Consider the following 6,786-nt stretch of genomic DNA (forward strand, 5'->3'; position numbering starts at 1 on the left):
TCTCCCAGACAGACATTCCTACTCTCATAAATCCACATACATTCTCACACACAGTTTCTCACACACAGTCTCTCTCACATACATACTCTTCTACTGTCACACAAAGACACTCTCAGACACACAGTCTCACACAGCCATACACTCTGGCCCACATGCATACACAGACACACTCCCACACACATGCACACACTCTCACACACACAAATTCTCACAGTCATTGTCTCTCACACACATGCACACACACTTTCTCACTCTCATACATCCCCAGACATTCTCACGTGCATACACTCTCTCACACACATTCACTCTTCTGTAAATACATGCACGCACACCCACTCTCAAACAGATGCACCAATATTCTCACACACACATACTGTCACTCTCATACACACACACACATGCTCAGCCTCACATGTGTGCTTGCACACTCACACTCTCACTCACACACATGTATGCTCAGTCTCACATACCACATATACACACACACAAACATCACAGACCCACACAAACACACTCTCACATGCACGTATGCACACTCTCACTCTTACACACACACACATGCTTAGTCTCTCTCTCTCTCACACACACACACACACTTCAAGAAATGATGGAAAAAATGGAATTCTCTGCAGAAAATGACTGTATGAAAACAAAATTGCTTTGGCCAATAGGTTGTTTTGGAATGCAAAAGGATAAAGAATAGAACTTTACGGAACCCGTTCCTGCGATGTTCTAGCTGGTGTTGTGACTAATCATGCGCAGTTGTCCCTGAGTCTTTCAGACATGCTCAGGAAATGTAATCTTGCAGTGTTTCTTCAATCAGTTTTAAAGGAACAAGTTGGTTTCATTCTGAATTCAACGAGGGTCGGTGTGGACTGGTTGGGCCGAAGGGCCTGTTTCCACACTGTAGGGAATCTAATCTAAAAAGAATGTTTTCTTTTCAGAAATGAGAGTGATCAGCTGAGCAGCTTGTCCTTAGCAGGTTTTTCTTCAATTAAATCACTCCAAGACAGTTACTGTTCAAACAAAAAAGTACCCAGCAAAGGATGGAGCCTAGACCAGAGCAGACAGTTATTACCAGCCATGTGATTTACAGGAAGCTCTCTTATAAACCAAAACTCTAGTGTCCACTGTGAACTCTTAATGACCTCTTTTAAATATACCTTTTTGTGAATTGAAAATAAATCAATTTTCCAGTGTTATGGACTAGGCTAAACACCTCCAAAATTCATTAAGAAGATAGGCTGGACCCAACTTTTTTTTTATTTTTAAAGGCAAGTGCAAAATGTTGTGTTCCAGATGCAAGTCGATTGGTCAGACCACCACACTTAAAGCAAAACTCAATTTATTCTTACACTATAGGTAAAATACAGACTAAATAAGAATAGAAAAATTAGCTTAACTGTAACTCTATTGAAATACTTAACAGAATGATATATCCTAACTACCGCTGATTAGCTGTTCCAAGATAGTAACATCCCATGAAGATACCCTCAGCAGAGGGAAATTCAGGAAAATAGATTTTCTCACATGCAACATTTCTCCAGTCCAGGAGGAAAGGACATTGTAATGGAAAATTAACAAATTTAACATTTACTGTGAAATCTGAAAGAGAATGCCTTTCTAAATTTAACGCTGTGCTGAGCTTTACAAACAATACTTTGCTGAGTGCTGCAGCTAGGAGACAGCTTGGCTTTGCTTGAATTTTGTAAACATTCAACTTGAGCTTGCGACAGTCAAATTCAGCGAAAGCTGAGGAAAGCATAAGAACAGTTATGTCCATGACCAGGGGATGAGAAAATAACAACTTAAGTTTTGCCAGTCTTTTGCCCTTGAGAGCGTGATAAGAATGGTATGAGAAGAGTATCTGAATTATGCTCAAGTGCCCCTTACAAGAGGCATCAGGCCGAATGTATTGGGTCGATTCTGCAGAATCTGAATAAAGCTCTTTTCTTTGCTCTTGCTAACAGTTGAGTTGAGTCAATTTAATTTCCATGACAGACATCAAGAGAAAATTCTGAGAAAGAGAGAGAGAGAACTCAAGTATTTTGCTGTAGCAGGGAGAGATGTATAGCAGCTTCCAAACTCCAACAGCTACTGAAAATTAAAATAAAATCCTGGTTCTGTGTGAACTTGACTCCACCCATTCAGGGTGCTTCTATTGTTCCTACTTTAAATAAAAACACACGAGGCCTTATTTTGTTGACTTGGAACAAACCACTTGGCACCTCTATCTCTGCATCTTTTCATACAAAAAATGGACAAAGTACATATATTAAAGCAATGGTATGGTCATACCACAATCTTATGAAAGATTAAACTATTCCAGCAATGTTGCTTCCACAGCATCTTTGTAACATGAGCATTTCCGTGTTAAGGTGTTAGACTCCAGGTTCTGAGAAAATTCCTGCAGCAAATTGGTCCTGTATTTATAAATGTGCTCTAACACATTGATGACAAGTTTTCTGGCTGATTTGTCAAACTCTTCACAATCCACATCTATCAGAGTTCTGCTCTGTGCCTCTAAATTCAAGCCTCAGATTAGTCCTCTTGCACCCTGAAAAACTGACAGCTTTGCTTAGTATCCTGGCAGCTGCCCATTTTCCTGCCCAGGATCTCGCCTCTTTTTAATGTCCTTTATAATCTAACCCCCTCACCCTGACCCACAGGCTAAGTCTAAACTGCTGGTGCCTCTGTCAAATCAGCTGATGATGCTCTACCGTTGGACATAGCAACAGCCTGCTACCAGCTGCAATTTGCAAAGAGGAGAGGTTGTAGATGAGGGATGAATAGGGATGACAATTCCAGCCTTGGGCGACTGTGTGGAGTTTGCACATTCTCTCTGTGTGGGTTTCCTCTGGGTGCTTCGGTTTCCTCCCACAGTCCAGCAATGTGCAGGTTAGGTGGGTTAGCATGGAAAATGGGGGGTTACGGGGATAGGGTCTGGGTCTGATTGGGATGTCCTTCGGAGGGTTGGAGCAGACTTGATGAGCTGAATGGCCTCTCTCCACACTGTAGGGATTCTGTGATTCTGATTTCATGAATATCTCTGAGGAAAGTGACATCTTTGGTAAGTGCAGCTGTGTGGTGGGCAACAGCCATTACATTAATAACCAAAACGATCTCCTCCCTGAGTTTAGGTCAAACAGACACATCGGCTTCATTCTGATTAACTCCTCTTTGTATTAGTCTGTTGGCTGTATGTGTTGCTGTCTAGGTCAGCATTTATTCTCTATCCTTTGAGAAGGTGTTGGTGAGCTGCCTTCTTGAACTGCTGCATCCTGTGTGCTGTGGGTTGACCCCAAAATGCCCCCTGACAGGGAATTCTGATGGAACGGCAATATATTTCCAAGTCAGGGTGGTTGGCTAGGAGGGGAACCTGCAGGGGGTAGTGTTCCCATGTACCTGCTGCCCTTGTCCTCCTAGATAGAAGTGCATTGGGAAGATGATGACTAAGGAGCCTTGGTGATTTTCTGCAGTTCACTTTGTAAATAGTACACACTGCTGCCACTGTGAGTGAGTTTTGAAGAAAAGGTGGTGGATGTGGTGCCAATCAAGCGGGCTGCTTTGTGCTGAATGGTGTCAAGTTTCTTGAGAGGTATTGGAGCTACACCCATCCAGGCAGGTGGGGAGTATTGTATTCCATCACACTTGTGCTTTGACCATAAGAACTAGCAGCAGGAATAGGCAATTCAGCCTCCCGAGGCTGCTCTGCCATTGGATACGATCGTGGCTGACTGATCTCATTGCAGTCTCAACTCCACTTTCCTCCCCACTCTCCGTAACTCTTCCACTCGTTACTAATTAAAAATCTGTCCATCTCTTCCTTAAATTTATTCAGTCTCCTAGCACATTCTGGGGCAGTGAATTCCACAGATTCACAGCCCTTTGAGAGAAGTGATTCCTTCTCAGCTCTGTTTGAAAGCTGCCACCCCCTCAGCGTAAAACTATGACCTCTCCTTCTAGATGGTGGGCAGGCTGTGGACAGTCAGGTGGGGAGTTATTCACTGCAGGATTTCCAACCTTTGACCTGCCCTTGTAGCTTTGCTATTTATATACTGGTTACTGGTCAATGTTAACCTCAGGGCTGTTGGTAATGGGGGATTCAGTGATGGTAACAACAGTGAATGTTTTTGTTTCAGATCTCCAGCATCTAAAGTGTTTTACTTTTGTTTGTTTATTTCTATTTGCACTTTTCAGTACATCTCTTTGTTTTGAATGTTGAGGACATTCAAATATAAAGTCTCTAGCTGGTTTAATCTGGTCCTTTTATTAACTTTTGTAACCTCTAACCTTATCTGTCAATGCATTCATAGGTTTGTTCTGTCTATTCTTTCCTGCCCTGGTCAGTTTGTTATTTCCCACATTAACACAGTTCTGTCCTGCCTCGTCTGAACCCCTTGTTTTACCATACCTTTTCAAATTTGACCTGTTACGCCAGAGTTTGAGTTGAGTGTGTGAATGTGTACTTGATATGTTTGCACACAAATGAAAGAGTGAAGCACATAATAGATTTTTGATTGCTGTGAGAGTTTTACTGATGTAATAACTGACTGGGAGCTGATGTTTATTAATTAAAAATTTGAGTAACAGTTTGACCTGTTTTGTCAGTAAGGTGCTTTCAACTAAAATTTCAGCAACTTTGTTAAAACAAACAACCAATGCTAGCACCTAGAAAGTATTCTGTCACAAACTTTGCATTTTGAAACAGACAGGAACATTGTCCAGTCTGTATATTGACTGAGCTGGAACAATTTATCTTGGAAAGCACTGAATTAAGGAGAGAAAGCTGGGATTGCTTAGTTCTTGGTTTCCTTAAATGTTAAGAAAAGCAGGAAAGTGTTATCTGACGTTGTGTTGTAACTTGTTTGTGGTGCTAGGTGAAATGAAAATCACAGCATTCATGACATTCTGTATTTCTAAGTAAAACAGGAATAAAAGTCTGTATATTTTTCAGACAAATGGATTGGAAATGTTTGGGCTGTTTTCTGTGAGGAAGAGAACGCTGAGAGGAAATTTGACCAAGATGTTTTGAAATCAGGAGCACTCTGGACCAAGTTAAATGAAAGAAACTGTTCCCATTGGGGGGAGGGGGGGGGAAATCGAGGAGAGAGGCCACAGACTTAATGTGATTGGCAAAAGAAGCAATGGTGACAGAAGAAAATATTTTTTTCATGCAGCGAGTGGAATGCGAGAGTGTGGTGGAGGTGGTTCAGTTAAGGCAATCGAGAGAGAATTGGGCAGTTATCTGAAAAGGATGTGCAGGGTTACAGGGAGATGATGGGGAAATGGCATAAATGAATTTCTCATTTGGGAACCAGCACACTCAGGAGGGGGTGAATGGCCTTCTTCTGCACTGTATTAATTCTGCAATTGCAAAATGACTAAATACAACACATCCTCCTGCTGTTCTCCCCAGCCAGCCTGAATTGAATTATCTGACCAGAAATACAGCCCGTCAGAATTATTATCGTGGTGATAACCCTGCAGCAGCATTGGTGAATGAGGACTGAGATGGGCCTCTCTCAACCCTCCCAACAATGATCCCACTGAGATTCCTGTTGGATCAAAAAATCTACAGAAAGTTATCGGGGGGGGGGGGAAGAGACCGCTCTGATTCACAGTCCCGCTACACTCTGGATTTTTCATGCACTCAGTTGCGAAATGCAAGGCATTTTATTGACACATGCATCATGCCTGTGAGAGCACATTGAGGTCGGGAGCAAGCTGTGTCATGTCCAACCCTCGGCACCAGGTGGCAGTTACATCATAGAAACTGATAGAGATTATATTCACACGCCAGTTTAAAGGTTGCAATAATGTCTTCCTTAGTTTATACTTTGTTTATACTTTGCTAAGGAAAGGGAAAGCTGCCCATCTGACAGAAGAGTAATGCGCTGATAAGGCAAAGTTTCTGCTAAATGCAGGAAGATGATGATGAATTTTCAAACATACTGACAACATTAACCAGCAAATGCTGATTAGATTTCCAGAAAGCAAACTCCCAGCGTGTAATTGTATCCTTTTACAGGGAGTACAGAGCAGGGATTTCCCTCCACACAGCTCCCCAATACATGGAAAGAGTTAATGTAGGAGATCAGTAAAGTCTTCAACTTATTCTTGTACTGTTGCTCAACATGCTCAAGGAAGTGTATGTATTGTGTTAAAGAATGAATGTGTATTTAGATAATACTTATTACATATCTGGGACATTCCAAAATTCACTTTTGCAGCATAGTCACTAGTTGGTTTAGAACTTAAGTCAGCCCACCAAAGGGGCTTTAGAGGTGAAGAGCTGGGGAAATTCGGGGAGCTGCAGACCAGGACAATTCCCAGATCCTGTTCCACTTCTGAGTAGGAATCCCATGGGAATGAGCAACCGATTCAGCCAATGGAGGCTCCACTCACAGGCGTTTTTCAGAAGTTGCTGAAATTTTCTCCATGTCACCCAGGACACCCTGTGAACCAGACCAATGATCATCTTCCAACTATTGCCTTTGTCATTACCATCACTGAATCCCCCGTTTTTTCCCCTTTCAGAAGGTTCTCTCTCTCTCTACCTCAGAAGGTTTTATCTCTTGTGTCATAGGAGACCCAGTTACCAAGTATCAGCAATTTGCTTCTCTTCTGTTTCGCTAATGTTTATTCAATAGATTCTAGTACTTTCCCTACTCCTGATGTAAGGTCATTGTGTCTTTCTCACTTACTCCCTTCTTTTGGGCGGAACGGTGGCACAGTGGTTAGCACTGCTGCCTCACAGCACTAGAGACCCGGGTTCAATTCCCG

The 6,786-nt window shown here is 42.3% G+C and overlaps 1 protein-coding gene across 1 annotated transcript in view; it reads left to right on the plus strand.

Annotated features, from left to right (window-relative positions):
* The window catches only part of pkd2l1 (polycystic kidney disease 2-like 1), an 86,927-nt gene that overhangs the window by 21,307 nt on the left and 58,834 nt on the right, over positions 1–6,786 (plus strand). The gene's annotated exons all lie outside the window — the stretch shown is intronic.

Source organism: Chiloscyllium plagiosum, chromosome 22 (genome assembly GCF_004010195.1).
Source record: "Chiloscyllium plagiosum isolate BGI_BamShark_2017 chromosome 22, ASM401019v2, whole genome shotgun sequence".
Taxonomy (NCBI): Eukaryota; Metazoa; Chordata; class Chondrichthyes; order Orectolobiformes; family Hemiscylliidae; genus Chiloscyllium; species Chiloscyllium plagiosum.